This window comes from Heliangelus exortis, chromosome 3, assembly GCF_036169615.1.
Source record: "Heliangelus exortis chromosome 3, bHelExo1.hap1, whole genome shotgun sequence".
In the NCBI taxonomy this organism is placed as follows: Eukaryota; Metazoa; Chordata; class Aves; order Apodiformes; family Trochilidae; genus Heliangelus; species Heliangelus exortis.
In genome coordinates this window covers 10,932,472-10,947,312 of record NC_092424.1, presented here as the reverse complement: position 1 = coordinate 10,947,312, position 14,841 = coordinate 10,932,472, and the positions used below count along the sequence as shown (strand labels likewise).

Sequence of the window (14,841 nt, the reverse complement as noted above, 5' to 3'; positions counted from 1 at the left end):
TCCCCAGGGATGGGGCTAGCACTCCTCTCCAAGGAGAGTCTGCCTAATCATGTGTGAAATGGCTCAGTCCTGTCACCCTGCTCATTAGCTCATTTTACAGATGTGCTAATGTGGAACCCGCTATTCCCAAAACATCACCAGCTACCTAATGCAGAGTACACTATTCAGGCCCATTCTTCAGTTTTTTGCCAGTCAGTTCAGCTGGGTATTTTAATTTTACTTTGCAATCTGTTTAGTCTAATTCAAGGTAGGGAATAAGGCAATCTGCAGACTGCCCAATGACAGGGTTTCTGCACATTTTGCAGAAGTTGTAATGATTTGATGATGCTGCTTTTTGTACTATTGCCCAGATCTCTCGGATTATTTTGGTCCCTGCAGCTAATGATCTACAAGCATGTACACCAACAGTATGACATATTCTGGAGGTAATTCAGAACAAAGGCACTGGTATGTTCACTGTATCAGGACTTGCTCCTTTTGGAACAACATGGATTATATCCACCTAGCAATGGAACAAAAGCAGGAACAAATGAAATAGAGATTCCTTGATTTTCCATTTTGAATGGGCAAGATAATATTAAAAATGTAGGGGAAGAAGGGGGAAAGGAAAGAACAGAGTCCTGTTTCCCTTCCCTGTTCTTCCTTGCTAATAGGATTAAAAGCTGATCTGTTCTGCAAAAAAGAACCCATCAGTTGTGGCAAACATGTGCCAGGCTTGTCTAGCATGACAGCAGTTTTTTTCACTATATTCAGCACCTGTGTGAAGCTATGAATGATTCATGATTTAAATGATTCACTATAAAAATATGGTACAGTCTGTCATCTTAGTTTGTGATGAGCTGATATTACTGCAGAGTTGGTTTTATGAATTGGCAGTGCACTGACAACTCAATTTGTAAATATCTCTGAAATTCACCCACTGCAGCATTTCAGAAAATCAGTTAGTTACTAACTTGATGCATATCTGGACTGTGATTTCACTGAATTGGACATTTGCATTGATTTCTTACTTTATCCTCAAAACAGCACATTTATTTCCACACAGAAGTTACTTGCACAATGTGTTTGTAAAGAAGGAGTTAATTTCTTACATTACAAGTTATTTTTAGCTTTAAATATGCTATGTGAACTTTCCAAATATTCCTTTACCTCATTCCAGTGCTTCGGGCTACACAGATGGACCAATTCAGAATTTAAGAAGCAACAGCTTGTATCAATCACTTTCTTTCTGCCTCTCCTTATAGGCTTTCTTGTATTCAATATTATTTTGTCCTTCTCATGCCTTTTTCCCTGTGAAATGTAGCTTAGTCACAAACATAATGGTGACTTGCTGAATGACCTTCACCATATCTTGTTGTATGTCACCATATCTTGTAAACAATGTGAAGGAAATTATTTTCTGGCTATAATACATTCCTTAAAAATTAGAAAGTTTCATAAATATTATTGCAGACCTAAGTATGAATTTTTGAGAATGAAGAAGTTAATGTTTAATCATCTAAGTCTGTCTTGAAAACTTCAGATAGAAACAGCTGAGTCCCCTGAATATATATATATTTTTGTGAGATTGCTCAGTGCAAGAGGTTCTACTGAAAGCATTGGAACTAATCTCCTGCATGAGAAAATACATAGACAAAGATAATAATTTGTGGGAGGGGAACCAGAGTGGCCAAATACCAGATGTAAGGGAAATATGAAGAAAACACCTCTGATTTTAATTTAGTTACAACTGCTGACCCATGGACCCAAAACCAGGCAAACCATCTTAAAAGCCATCAAATTGAAGAGACATTCAGAGAAATGATTCAGGGGCTAATATTGAGGCTTTTTTTTTTTTTTCTTTTTTTTTTTAAGTACCTTATTAATGGTATAAATGAAAAAGTACTGAAAAAAACTTGTACATATATGTTAGGAAACAATGTTCCATCTACAGGTAAGTCAGTAAAATGAGTTTACACTGCTTTGCCATACCTGACTTTTAAGGGTCATGTACAATTGTTTTCTGCATTGCATGATGATAATTTATTATGAATTTGGACTGTATCAAAAACTATAAGTAACGAAGTCATATTGTTATTCACTACTGGAGTATCCCCTAAAATCACCAGAATATGAAATAATGGAATTGAAAACCTCTGTTCTAAAAGAGTGTATTACATGAAAAGTGGCTCTTACTAGTTTTTAGACTGACTCAAAATTCTAGGCTCAATTTCTCTGTGCAATACAAAATTCTCTATTTGTATCCTCAGCCCAATGTAAAAATGTTGTTATTCAAAATATTCATAAACTATGTCTTTGAAATACTTATCACTCAGCTAAATTGAAACTAATTTCTCCTAAGAATCTGTACAACATCTCTCATTCCCCAGATTCTGTCCTTCTGCCAAATATCAACTTTCAACTTTCTGCTCCAGCCTCCTAAGGATGTGCACAAAGTAGGTTTATGTTTGATGTTATTGTTCATTTGTTTGTTTTTTAAATGGGGGGGAAATGGATTCTCCCCTAACAACAGTCTTAAAAATCAACAAGTGGAAACACTCATCTTTGAATGGTAACTTTTTTCTCCTACTGGAAAAAAATGTGCCTCAGCAGCTAAAAGTTCTGGGAAGTTTGAAGTGGAAAGATATAGACAGCATTAAATATAGCTCTTTGTTTAAAATACATTCCCCACTTACAAATATTTTCTATGCAATTCAAGTTATCAAAGTGTTGATGTCATTCAGACATATGCATTTATGTTTCATACTCTCAGTGTGTAAAGCTTGCTCTCTGGTGTTTGCTGTCATGCTTTCCATGTGGTGGTTCTTTGCCATTTTGCAGCAAATAATTCACTGAGACCACAGTTTGCCTTTAAACTGAGCTAAACTCTCTTCTGACGAAGGTTTAGAGGCATTGTTCTCTGTTGTGCTACATTTTTATCCTGACCTGGTGAACAAATGAAGTCTAAGTTTCATATAATTGTGGTAGAGAGGCTGAGCATCTTAAATCAAATGGATTCTTTGTTCTTATCAAAAAGCACAACCTGGAATATGTTTCATAAATTCTGAATTGCTATGTTCCCACAGCTCCATGCATGATGTCTGTCCTCAATTCATGTAATTTCTTCCACATTAGTCATTAAGGTTTTAATAATTGTAAGGCAACTTTTACCCCCTCCCCCTAGTTAAAAATACTGTAAAACCTTATTTTTCTCTCAAGGCAATTACTCCCTCCATGTTTCATATGACAAATTGTGCCATAAATTGAATTTAAAGCCCAGGGGCAAAATGTATGAGTTTGGAATAACTTTGAAATTAAATGGGCAATAGTAATTCCGATTAGATTGGGTATTGGAGTTCTCCAAGAAGATTAAAGTAAGTTTTTCCGATTAGAATTGCCGGGAATGTAATATCTAAAGTGTCTGGAAATCATAATTTGCTGGCAATACAGTTAAGGGGTGATTTATCTTTGGAGACTGTTGTCTGTAAACATCGACTTTGTAATATTTATTATTTACTTATCAAAGTTAAAATTATGTAGATGTTAGTAACATGAATTCAGCTGTATCCTGAGGCTTGTTTCTTTTTTCTCTTACAAACCTGGGCAATGCAAACTCAGCCTTCATGATTTTTCTCTTGCTCCCTCCTTTTCTCCAAATAGTAGCAGTCAGCTTTTTGTTATCATTCTCTTTTTCATTGAGTTTTTGTCTTCTTGCTTACCTCGTGCTTTACATCAGAGTGCAGCAGAGGCAGAAACAAATGGGGCTCCCCATGGCCAGGCAGGGCAGGGAAGGGCTGCACAGAGCTGGAAGCCTTAATGTTTCCAGGGACAGTAAATAAAGGAAGATGTTTGAAAGTATCAGCATACTTGCTGTAGACAACAGTGATGAATTTTCATATAGATAATATACAGAATAAGGCTGAAAATTGAAATTGATACTAAATTCATAAACAAAGTCTGTAAGCATATTCATTAAAATTGAGTCTTAAATTCAAAATAACTATATTTTTTTATCATCTGAACTCAAGGTGTTGAGGCATTCTCAAACAGGGACATCTATTTGCAGGGAAAAAATTCAAAGTAGTTTTGGTGAAGCTGTGTGTTCTGACACAAAAATACCAATGGGAAGATAAGTAATATGGCACTCAGGTACAATCTCATGGCAAGATGGTGAAATTGAGCCATCCCAAAGAGATATTGAAGATGTCAAGGACATCCTGGATCCACAGATGTTCAGGAGTTCTGCTATTGACTTCAAGAGAGGCAGGGTTTCACCTCTGCAGCAAAGCTTCAGATATCTATCCACAGTTTATGGATTGGAAATAAGCAGGAAGTTTTCTCATTTACTTTCCTGCACTTTCAATAAGACTTACAACTTGCAAAAACAGCCAAGAGTGGCACATGAGCATGTTTGCCCCTCTGGGGGACACCTAACACTTAGAGAAAAATGCTGTGAAAAATAAATGACTAAGGCACAATTTGGAGCAAAAATTTCATGCTGAAATTCACAAAATAGTCACAAACATTCTACTAGTTTTTCAGTCTCACAGATAATGATATTTTAGATGAAACAACAGCTTCCTAGCCTTACTTTGACAAAGAGATAGAGAAGATATTTTCTAAGCTCTAAGATATTTTCTAAGGGGGAAGACAAGTACAAAAAAATGCTCACAAAGAGAGAAGTAAGACAAAGAAAAGACCATCAGCTTTTGTATAATTTTGTCCATGACTTGATGCAATGGTAACACAGAGCTCTTTCTCTCAGCAGCACCAGAATCTCCTGGTATCTATCAAGTTAATGAAAACACAATTCAAAGGCAGTCCTGAGGTCAAAATGTGTTACACAGATTTTCTTTCTGTAACACTGTTGGTTTCCCAGAAGCCATTAGCATTTCAGTGTCTAATTTATCCAAGACAAAAAAGAGTAAAAGTTCACAAGTGATTGCTACCTATAGCCTATAACCAGTTCAAATGCAGCTTTTATTAAAATAAAATTGATCAAGTTATGCTAGTCTGAGGGCCAGGAAAAATATTTTTGACAATTAGTTCATTTATTAAAGGCTGCTTAGGTTTTTCCAAATAGTTGGAAATTCAGATTTTTCCTGGAAAAAACTCAAAGTATTCAAGTAAAAACCCCAAGTAATTCTACCAAAACAGATTGGAGAACAAGTGATAAAGGGTCTCTTGAGGAAAGATGGGAGAACTTGGATCATATTCATATTGCAAGAGGAGGATTCTAACCATGGTTCTTTTTTCTCTTTTACATCTGTAATAAAATGTGCAATCAATTATTGAAGAACAGTGATCTCTCATTTTAGCTGGAAAATTTGAAGAAGACCATGTCAAAATTCTGTTTTGATCAAGTATGTGGTGACCCTCCTCAAATCTTCTAAGATACAAGTTCAGTTCACCATCCCTGGAGGTATTTAAAAGATGTGTAGGTGTGGTGCATAGGTGATGGTTTAGTGGTGGACTTGTCAGTGTTAGGTTAATGGCTGAAATCAATGACCTTGAAGATCTTTTCCAACCAAAGCAATTATGTATTCCTAGGCTATGCAACCGGCAACACACTGCTATATATTAAATGGCAAACAAAAACCAAAATAACCCAAAAAACCTCCTATCCCCTCTTTTTTATTCCCAAACTTCAGCTTTTTCTTCCTTTTAATTTCTTAAAAGCGGATGTAAATGCAAGGTTTTCTTTCAGTTTAAGAAATGGGTATTAAAAAAAAAAAAAAAAAAGGATATTTATTACTGGTTATAATTGTTTAGTTTTTTATTTCAGTCAGACAAACAAAAAAACCAAAGAATAATAAACCTTTGTTTGAGTCAAGATCTTATCTCTCCCTGTAAATATTTTGGTTTCACTGCTGGTGTTTTTCACACTTTATGTGTTCTATAAAGTGCTGGACATGCCTTGAGTTTATCTACTGGAACACGAGTAAGAAGTCCAAAGATGAGTGATGCCAAGGTAATATCAAAGCAGATACGAATATTTCTTCTTGATTCAATTGTCTTCCTAGACAGAGGTGAAGGTCTTGAAGGAGGGTTGGTTCCAGTTACACTCTTCTGGAGTAGGAGGAGAAGAGATTTGCTGCATTTCTTCCCACTGGCTCTTCAATATTTCCAGTATTACAGAAGCATGAAGTCTGTGGCCAATCCCTTGATAGTGTTAATGGGAGCAGCAGCATTGATCCTGTGTAGGCAAGCCAAGGAAGTGGGACATTTCCCCTCCACATCCAATTGGAAAACTGTTCCCTGTGGACAAAACAGCTACAAATTCTGGTCTCCAGCACTTCTGGAACACTTGCTTCTCCTCCCTTCTAACAAGTCCAGCATGCTCAGTTATTTAAATGCTGAGTATCTCTGAGGAGCTCCTTCTGCAAAGCCATTAACATCTGATGGGGCCCAATGAGCCCCTTGCAGAGTGATCTCTGCTTCTCAATGGGCCCAGACAAAGCCTTTTGCTCATTGTTTTTTTAGCAGGTTGTTTTTAATGGGAAAAAACTTTCAGAAACTGCATATTCTTTCCCTCCATATACCCCACCATTTTATTACTCTGTGGTGATTTCAGGAAGAAATTTAGTTTTATTTTTTTGTTGAAGACATTCACTGTAGTCCTGTCAAGATGCATCAGTAGATGGCTGTTGAATGGGAAATTCAAAGCCTGTGGCTTTTCTAAAAATGAATTTCAGTCCTCTGTTGCAAGTGATTCTGTATTGATATTACAAAGACAGTAAATACATATTTTAAAAGCTTAAAGACCTTAAATTTTGAGCTTTATTCTGCTCGAGTGTGCCAAACCCATGCTAAAAAAGGCAAAGGTGGCAAATCTGTCAAGAACAGATTTGATTCACAGAGAAAAAAATCATTATTTTATATTGAAAACTGAACAGTAAAAGACAAAGGTTTTTATGTTGGGCCAAATTAATCTTTCAGTACAGCACCCTGGTTGGAAAAAATTCCAAGTTACTTAACTGTTTAAAACAAGACCTCATGTAAGAAACATGAAACATCTTTATAATGGTGGCCAATGTGATAGTTAGGTTGAATGAATAATTATTTAGGAATATGCTTTAGTCTTTGGTATACAAGACTAAAATAATTCTTTAATATTGAACTGTATAACAGTGTGTAACAGAGTGGGGGTTCACTCTTTCAGTGAGGTACAGGAGGTGGCACTTCCTGCAGCTATGGCAGGAGGTGTACATTTTTAGAGATTGTGGTCATATTCAGTTTATCCGTAGAAAAGACTTCTTCATAGGAGTTATGAAATAATTTAGGTTAAACAGGGCCTTCTGGAGATTATCTAGACCAACTTCCAACTCAAAGCAAGGCCAGCTTCAAAGTCAGGTCAGGTTTCTCAGGGCAATTTTCAGTCAGTTTTTGAATACTGCATGTATCATGCTCTTCCCTCATCTCCCCTTTTGGATACAGTTGGATGCTGGGTTATGTGAAGGTTTTATTTGACCCAGTGCATCTGTTCTTTCATTCTTATTCAAAGAAATGCCATTTTCTTAGTATTCCTCTGCTCCTAGGAGAGCACTGATGCACTAGGAATACCAAGAGCTTTTTTCTTTTTAAAATCAGCAGAGCATGGAGGCTGTGCAGATTTCTTCCCCTCAGGTGGGGACCTATCTGCAAATCATCATTTTTACATGCATGCTTTGTGATGGGAAAGTAAAAAGCTGAAGCATAAGCTTGCTTGTCATGGGTGGTGCATGGGCTGAGGCAGTGGATATTCAGAACCTGTAACATCTGAGGAAGTTTTCCCTGTTCACTCAATGCAAATTTCATATTCCTTCTTAAATGATCACTCTTTCTATGCCCTCTTCTGGGAGATGATGTTTCAAAACAGTCCCCTGACTGCTAGTGCTACTTATTTGAATACTCTGACTGATTACCCTGTGAAATAGAGTCAGAAATATTGCTATTGGACCTCAAATATTAAATAGCATAACTCTGCTGCTAGCTAGATGTGGAGCAAAAAGAGAATGTGCCAAATGAAGGAGAACAATAAAATACATATACTGATCAAAGCCACAATGGCTTTCCTTTATTTCATATCAGTATATAGAAAATATGAGCATCCAGGTCAAACTATTCTTTTATTAGTTCTTATTTGTGACATCATTACTCATGATTACAGCTACAAAAGGGTGATGCCATCATCTCTATGTATGAAACCACATTTCACCTTTTCACCGCATGTAGGTGACATAATGACAAATCATTTCCCCTGTCTTATTGCAGGCCTCAGGATCCCATTTTCCTGAATACAGCTCCTGAGTGGCAGTGCACACTAACATTTTTCAGCATTTACGGCTCATCCCCTCACTCATTCACAAAATAAGAAGGCCAATAAAATGTCCCCAGTCCCCTGCTGCAGGTTAAAAGATACGATGGGATGTGTCCTATTTCTAGAAAATACTTCCAGCACAGATCACAGAGTGACACAATGATGTCATATTCACAACTGCCAAATTCCAACCAAGAAAGCCCTGACACTATTGACCAGTAAATATTACTGCGTTGCTGAAGTTGTCAGTAGAATGCTCTTTAAGATATCCAGTGTGCTCTGCTCATAGATCAGTGAGTATAATGGAACAGGACTAAAGAAAGCAAAACAACCCAGGATAAATTTCTATTCTTCTGCATGGGTACAGTCATTCCTTGGAAAGGAGAAAGTATGCTGATGGTACATAAATGATTGTACCAACAGTGTGTGCAGGTAACATGGGGTGTGGCACCCAGCCCCGAGTCAGCCTTCCGTAGGCCCCAGAGCTGAGAAATCAGATAGAAACATGGCTATTCCATTGCTTTCCTACTCTGTAGAAGGCATTCTGACTACCAAAGGTTGTTTTAGCCTATATAACCAAGCTTTGACAAAGATATCAAAGTAAAACATGACAGAACCTGGATGGTGGAGACAGCTGTAGAACAAAATATGATGTGTGATCAATGGTCCTGAACTGGAGGTCTCATACCCAGTGTATACCTAAAACTCAACATCAGCTATCCAGATTGCTCCTTTCCATTGCTCCAGTCAATTTGTCTAAAAATCCCACCTGCTATGGCAAGAAGGATTTCAAGGCTTTTCCAGACAAAAGCCTTGACCATATTTCTGTCCAATTTCAGTCACTTGATACTGCACTGAGAGAAGTCCAGTGCATAGGCTGTAAAGGAGAAGTGATTACTCAAATTTCTCTTCCTGTAGAACTTCTGGTCTTCAGTCCTGGCTCCCAGCATGCTTCTGTGGGTAAGCAATGCCTCCTGTCAGCAAATGTAGCTTTGGGATCCTCCTCTCAGGCAGACACAAGCACAGGATTACTCTTCATAAAATAGTTTGGGGTGCAGCATCCAGGTCGATGGGGCTCCCACCATTGTAGATGCAGAAGCTTGAACTTGCCTGGAGCTTTCAGGCAGACCTGAGGGCTGGGGTAAGGAATCTTTAAGTATTGGGAAGTGTCTGTGTCCATGCAGGCTTTCTGGGTACCACAGGAACTGGAAATTCTCTGGGGACTGGAAAGCAGGGGCAGTGGGGGCTCCCCATGGAGGGTCTGGCAGGCCATGGCTGGGCAACCAGGGGCCATCCCAAGCCAGGTGCAGGGCAGGCAGGAGCAGCTACAGCCTTGTGAATCTGGCACCTCAGTGGGCACAGGACTGGGTGGGTGCTGGGCTGAGCTGTGAGCCCACACATGAGGTCAGGATCAGGCCTGGTTACAACACAGCAGCTGTGGTCTTTTTGTGGACCCTGGACTCCAGAAATTAAACCCAGAGGAGCATGGAATGTGCTCAGGACCCTGGGAAGAGGCTAAAGGAGTTTCCTGAAACCAGATGAATAAAAGAGAAACACTGCCTCTCCATAAAGTCTAAGAAATTATGACTGATACCTTCTTTTTCACATTGCCTGTGAAATACCAAATCTAGTATTTCAATCTTCCATACCAAATCTGTGAACTTCATGTGCATCCATTCTCTTCATATTGTCCTCTGTGGTGTATCATCACCCCTAGTTACAGTGTGTGGCTAGAACTGATGTGGTTTTGAAGTAAAAAAAAATAATAATTTTGAACATGGGAAATGGAGAGAAGTAATGTGAAAGTAAAACAGATTTAAATTCAAATGTTCCCATATGCTCTGTAGAAATAAGGCAATTCAGATACAAAGGCTCAAGGGCTCAAATCCAGCAGTAATTGCACATAATCAGGCATTGCTTCTGAAACTGTGAAAAGTTCTCCAGCCGTAGGCACAACACTGCCAATCAGATATAAATGCTTACAGATATAAATGATAGCTCATTTATATACAGATATAAATGATAGCTCATCCTGCTCAGAGATGCAGGAATAAGATATTACTGACATGAAAGCTGCTGCCCTCATGAAGGGAAAGCCAACAGTCTTATGTCTGTGTTACTCATATGCAGCTGTCTTTGAATGAAAGAGCAGGATAATAGGCAGTACACTTCTGGACCACTCTGTGAAGGCTGAGGAATCCTTTCTCAAGCAAGATATAGAGCATGAGAGGCAATAGAGGATGCAGCAGACACTTGTATAAGTATTGTATAGAAACATTCTTTAATATTAAGGTGACACTAAAAAAAGTGTCTGCATGTGGGAGCACATGGCTACTGAAGTGACTCTTCTCCTGCAGCAGTGTCTAGTCCCCAGGGATGATGGCACAACATGGTTGCATTCACACACACCAAGGTTAGCACACCTTTATCAGAGCCTGTGCAGAACACCTGTCCCAGATTTTCTTTGATCTCACTTGCTCCTTTTGCAAGGAGTGGTCCCTGAAGTCATCTGCCCCCTTGTCTACAGGGAGCTTTCATCTCAAAGGAAAATTTCAATATAAAAGAATTTAGAAGCAAGCCACTGTACCATACCTGCTCTTTGGACCACTGAGGTATCTGGATCTAGGATGAGATTATTTGATCATATAGGGCGTGCCATGTTTGAAGGTAACAAGCAGGGTTATTATCTCTTACTTCATCACAGTTACTTCATAACAGTGATTTGTGATACAGTAGGGTTTATAAATATAAATCTACAGCAAAACTTATCTTACCAATTTATTTTCTTCTCCTTTAGAAAGTAATGGCAATTAGTAGCACCTAATTTTCAAAATCTTATGTACAGAAGTCATAAGTTTGAGTCCTGAGGAAATCCCTTTCACTTCTGCTCCAGCAATGAACTATATTTATGCACTAAGAAGAAAATAGCTGTATTAAGCATTGACATATAATACTATAATTCTATCAGTCTTAAACCTATGACTATTCAGTGTCTGTAGCTGTAGTTCCCCATATTGGGCTGGGAATGGAGTTTCTCATCAGGAATGGGAATGGTAACAATAAATTGGGTTCCATCTAGGCCTCTGCAGACTGTAATTGCATGAGAGTGGACTATCCCCCCAAAACAGGAGGATACTTAGAATGGTATCTGAAGTGATTTGAAAGCTTTAAAATTTTGAAAGTTGGCTATTTAATATGAGAGAAATGCTTACTAGTAGTTAAAGAATACACACATGAAGGAATAGAAATATATTTAGTTTTTAAACAGTAAAAATCTTCAGCCTGAGTACATGATGAAACTGATGAGAGAAATATTAGGTTGAATATTCTGGGAAGAATTCCTACTAGTGAGTTTTATGGAATATGTTATTCACAGATAGTGGAAGGATCCCTGCTACTTGAATTATCTAAAACTAAACTCACACTCCCCCTGACTGAAAACTAGTAGGAAACAGTCCAGCATCGTTTCCATCTATAATTGTCTTGATTTATGAGTGCAAGTCTACATCTTCCAGAGACACAAAGCCCAAAAGTGAGCAGAGGCTCTTCCTTGTCTACCTCCACTGCACAGGACAAAAGACCCAGGACAGACACTATAGAGTGCTCTATATCCTAAGGCAGCAAGGAAGCTGATAGAGAAACAAAATGTAAACTTTAGGGCCACCCCTATCCCCATAATAACAGTAATTCAACAAAACACATTTTCATGAACTAAAGAATAACTTGTGGCAGAATGCTTTACTTCCAAGCTTACTCCAACTTCATTTTTCAGAGGGATCAGAAGAGCCAAAGTGTGTACTTGCAGCATTCCTTTAAATCAGAGGCATTTCCCTGAACAGAAAGTGACACAGATGTCTCCTACTACTGAAGACAGAGTCAAGGGAACAACATGTTCCTCTAGTTGTACAAAACATACTTAGTCTGTGGTTATTTTTCATCTGTGTTTATTTCAGGCAAAGGTGTAGCAGTCTTTATGGGTTTTCCTTTCCTTCATTACAGAGATAAATGTTCTTTAACTGAAAATTTGCCAGCAGAACCAAACTGACTAATGAAACAACCTTACCAGAATCCAAAGCGGAGTTCTGCATTTGAGCTTCAGCCCCTTAGCCAGAGATAGTTTATTTTGGATTTAGCATGGTACAGTAAGATTTTTTTTAAGCTCTCAGCTGAGCTAGAAGATCTTTGTATGCAAAAAGTGGCCTGTAAGTGCATTGTTGAGTCTGTTCTAAAGGAAATTAAATAAATGGCCTGTTTAGAAGTCAGTCTAGCATAGTGTGAAAGGTGAAGCACACACTGTTCAGGTTAAGTGTGTGATTTATTATCATTGCAGAGTGTGAGGCTTCAGGTTTTTTTGAATACTCTCCTTATTTATGTTATGGTAATTATATAGGAAAATATTCTTACCTTTTTCCTTTAAATTCTGAACAAATCATCTGCTTTTATATTTGACAGCAGGAATAAGAGTAGCTTGCCATAATGCACAGGTATTTTAGGTCCCTACTGAAAGCAATGATAGTGACTGCCCCATTGTTTTGCTGTGTTTAGCACAATTACAGAAGAAAAAGAAGTACCCAAAAGTGTCACATCCAGTTGAAAGGAAAAATTAAAAGGGACCACTTCTTCTACTAACTGCTGTTTTCTAGAGTCAACCAGAGCAGCATCTTGAATAACACAACTGGGGAAACTGGAAAAATCCCAGATATATATCCAGTGTTCATTTACATGGGAAGTCCAGTAGCTTCATTAATACAGCTGTGTCAATACTGAGGAGAAGCTGGTAGAAGTATCTTCTGGCAGTGCTAGTCTTGGACATTCTGAGAATCTTTTAATACCTAGATGAAAGTCATACGCTTGCTTTAAAAAAGGTGAAGCGATATTTTAAAATAATTCCTCTTTAAATACACGAAGGATCTTGAAAATGATGCAACATTAGATATCACGATATGAGAAGTGGTCACTTCAGTTTCGGAAAGACCTTTGTTTTGACATCAGTTTATCAACAGTAAACAGGGATATGCTTTAATACAGTTTTAATTTCTGAGATTGAATGTATTACCAGAGGTGAGACAAAACCTTGGGGTGTGAAGCACACAAGAACTTTCAATCTTCTCAGGTCCATCTTGAGAGCCACTCATTTTCTCTCCCACTCCAGATTACTCCAAAATAAAATACATGCCAGAAATGAGAGTAAACTCTGCCTGAATATTTTTCTGTGTGTAATTCAGTCACTAAATGCCACTGCCATGGACAAAGAGTAAAATGTAAATTAAAAAGAGTCTACCTATAAATAAGGGATTCCATTCTGAACCTTGTGACTCAGTGGGAGGGTTTTCCTCATTCTTCTCCCTGATCCCTGTGCAAATCAGACCTGCCCAATCTTGCCTATCACTGTATAAATAATTTTCTCTGATCCTTGGGTAAAGAATTCCAGTCCAGTTTCAACTCCTACATGTTCCTTCCACATAGTACATAAAAGAGTGAAAGTTGTCACTGAATTCTGTTAGGTGATGCTTTTATAAATCTATATTAAACCACCTTTTTCTGACACCTCTGTTGCTTGGTCATTAGGTGACCTTAAGATGTTCCACTTCCCTCTGCTACAATTTGTTCACATTCATTTAAATTAACTGGGCAAAGATAATCCAATGTATTTACCCAGACTTCAAGGTTCAAGGTTTTATGATTGCCTGAGCTTCAAGTATTAGCATGGGCTGGACAGAATATACCTAACTCAGAAAATATGTTTTGGACTCCAGGAAAATCAGACATATACAAAGAAGCATCCCTTTCTTCTTTCTTTCAGGTCTAAGAAAGAACAGTCTAGATAAATATTACAAAAAATGGTATGCAAGATTTAAAAATACCATGGAAATTGGAGGTTGGCTTGGATGTCTTCTGGGAGACACCCACTGGTACCATTTCTACTTCATTGTCATGGAGATAATTTCAAGGATGAGATGCCTGAGATGTTAGGTTTGAGACTGGCCCTGGATGAAGAAAATGGTAACTCTGTCCCATTCTGGCCAAAATAAATGCAGTCTCAGTTAACTGATAGCAGATGGGCAGAGCAGAGATGTGTACAACTGCAACCCAAGCCACAGTCCAAATGAAGCCTCGGAGGAGCAGAAGTCAACAAAGGGGCTGTTTCTGTCACAGCCTTAACACCATTAGGTTGAAAATAACACTAAATAAAGAAAAAAATACCAGATTCCAGTAAAACCCTGAAGATTATGGATCCTGAAGGAAAATGAAAAAACTGAATCCCTGGAGAAGTGTGGGATTTTAAACACTTTATTCTCAGTATTGCCTTATTGATTAGCTGCAACTAGTTCTCTCATTAAGGGGCTTGAAATTTAAGCATCTCTTTTTAATTTTTTCATACACTGTTCAGTGAACCCCAGCATCTGGCTGTTGTTTCAGAATAACTCCAAGGAGCAAGTGTCTAAAATACAGAAGTTTTAACAGTGCTGCTATGCCAATCTCTTTCTTCTCTGCCTCCAGACCTAATCCATTCGAGCCTTGAGGTCTGCACATTAGAGGCAGCATACAGGTTTTACACAGTG

The 14,841-nt window shown here is 38.2% G+C and overlaps 1 long non-coding RNA gene across 1 annotated transcript in view; it reads left to right on the top strand.

Annotated features, from left to right (window-relative positions):
- LOC139795489 (uncharacterized) overlaps positions 1 to 8,973 on the top strand; it is a 43,808-nt gene extending 34,835 nt beyond the window's left edge. Inside the window, exon 3 of the long non-coding RNA XR_011725512.1 lies at positions 8,233 to 8,973. This is a non-coding gene — a long non-coding RNA (uncharacterized lncRNA). The remainder of the gene's footprint in view (positions 1 to 8,232) is intronic.
- The last annotated feature ends 5,868 nt before the right edge of the window (positions 8,974 to 14,841 follow it).